The 2,094-nt window shown below is 37.8% G+C and overlaps 2 protein-coding genes across 2 annotated transcripts in view; one reads left to right on the top strand and one right to left on the bottom strand.

Moving 5' to 3' along the window:
• LOC106868831 (cytochrome P450 3A7) overlaps positions 1 to 2,094 on the bottom strand; it is a 388,137-nt gene that overhangs the window by 110,333 nt on the left and 275,710 nt on the right. The gene's annotated exons all lie outside the window — the stretch shown is intronic.
• The window catches only part of LOC106868827 (cytochrome P450 3A31-like), a 90,100-nt gene that overhangs the window by 54,107 nt on the left and 33,899 nt on the right, over positions 1 to 2,094 (top strand). The gene's annotated exons all lie outside the window — the stretch shown is intronic.

Raw genomic sequence — 2,094 nt, 5'->3', positions numbered from 1 at the left:
AGAAAAGACAACAAAAGAAAGAAAGAGACCTCGATATTATGTAAATAGAGGAATTTATCTGTAAAAATATGTGACACTTATTCGGTAACCATGATATAACTCCGAGTTTCGGAAGCCGGGGCGGAAACCCACGCGGCCATCTTTTCAGTTATCTGGCCATTTAAAATTCCTATGAAAATGACCGTTAAACAAAGGGAAATTACTGTGTGATTGACCGTTATTAAGACAAAGGAGCTGTTAGAATGATCGCTAAATAAGAGGAGGGAGTAAAGCTGAGGCAGTAAAAAAGTCCATAGTATTTCCGTAAGCGCTCCAATCCGTGCATGCCCCTATATGTATATACTCATCCACCCTCACTTGAAACACACACATGCTCATCCACACATTCGCCTTACGCATACATACATACATACATACATACATACATACCTACATACATACATACATACATACATACATACATACATACATACGTACCCACATACATACGTACATACACATCTTTATACGTGTGTGTGTGTTTATGTATGTGTGTGTGTCTGTGAAAATATTTTGTCGATTGTTTCTTCTTCTTTCGTCTCCCTGCTTGTCGTCACATAATTATTTGTACCAAACATTTCAATATTCATTAATAACTTTTGAATACCATTGTATTGTTTAGAATATTAGCCTTATCATTAGTCATTTCATTGACCAAAACTCCTTCAAGGCTGTGCCCCAGCTTGGCCGCAATCGAATGACTCAAACAAGTAAAAGCTAGAAACTAAAAGAGTGAAAAAACCCCAAATATTTTGATGTAATGGATCTGTATTGAACAATCGTGAAAATATAACATTTTCGTTTCTATATAAGCTGAAGTGGGCCACCATGAAAAGGGAAGAATATGGACTGGTTACGACTCAAAGGGCCACAGAAAGATCATTGCTAGGAGTATCCAAAATGGAGAAATTCTAGAACAAAGCAGAATGAATGACATGATCGCAGAACACCAAAATGCACAAGTTCTGTTGGTCGGTCATGTCGCAAAGTTCACAGACGACAGGCGGACCCATGCTGTTGTAGAGGGGCATCCAAGATATCGATAAAGGCCACTGGGAACGTTCCCAAGACAATGGAAAGACGATGTAGTGAAACAATTTAGGCTAACATGGAATAAATGATCTAATTCTCTTCTTGTTTCCAACTATTATGAAGACAATACCTAATCGAGACACCCTTTATCGTCCCCACACTAAACTGGTTTTCCTTTCAAGTAAGTACTATCTCGAGTCCTGGAACTCAAAGGACCAGTTACCTAGTTTCGATGGCGTACAAGTGACCGAGATCGTAACATCTCCTATTGAACGGGTCGCCAGTTCGTCGCAGTGCTACTCACTTACCACGGAATAGACTGGATTAATGTGCATTGAAGTGTTTTGCTTAATGACAGGGTGCGTTGTCCGGAAATCGAAACTACGATCGCAAGATCGTGAGTTAGAACACTCTAACCACTAGATCACCTGTCTTTACTTTCTCTTCAAGATTAGTCTACATAATGGGTGAATATACCTATAAGACGCTGGGAAAACTGGAGCTATCTCCTTTTCCGTGACAAGAAATATATAAATAGACGATATCATTTAATCTCCCGAGAGATTAAGTTTCTTGTTTTTACAATATTAAAAGCAACACCACATTTCTACGAGTGCCATTGTGTGTATTATTTTCCCATATTCATCAGTGACCTTAACGGACAAGAAAATCTTGATTTGCTGATTTGCGCTGTGCCCGATCTCCTAAATATAGCTCCTAAAATCTTACCTAGTTTATGCTTTAACAACTTAAAAATAGTGAGAAAATAATGGATAGATTAATACCGAGTAAAATGCATATATCTAAAGAATATATAAGGGATAACCATGGCTAGAGTGTCTACTTGAACAGGTCTAATAGATAAGAGTTGCGCTGCAGTTAATATAAACTTAAGTATCAAACTCTCAATAAACCCTCTATATTTTTTCATTGTTGCTTAATAATTTGGATTAAAAGAAAGACTTATACACATAGACATCGCAGGCCCTGATTTGCTGATTGCAAATGATAAAACATGGGGAG

Source organism: Octopus bimaculoides, chromosome 26 (genome assembly GCF_001194135.2).
Source record: "Octopus bimaculoides isolate UCB-OBI-ISO-001 chromosome 26, ASM119413v2, whole genome shotgun sequence".
Taxonomy (NCBI): Eukaryota; Metazoa; Mollusca; class Cephalopoda; order Octopoda; family Octopodidae; genus Octopus; species Octopus bimaculoides.
The sequence above is the reverse complement of the archived record's forward strand: the minus strand, read 5'-3'. Positions and strand labels throughout refer to the sequence as shown.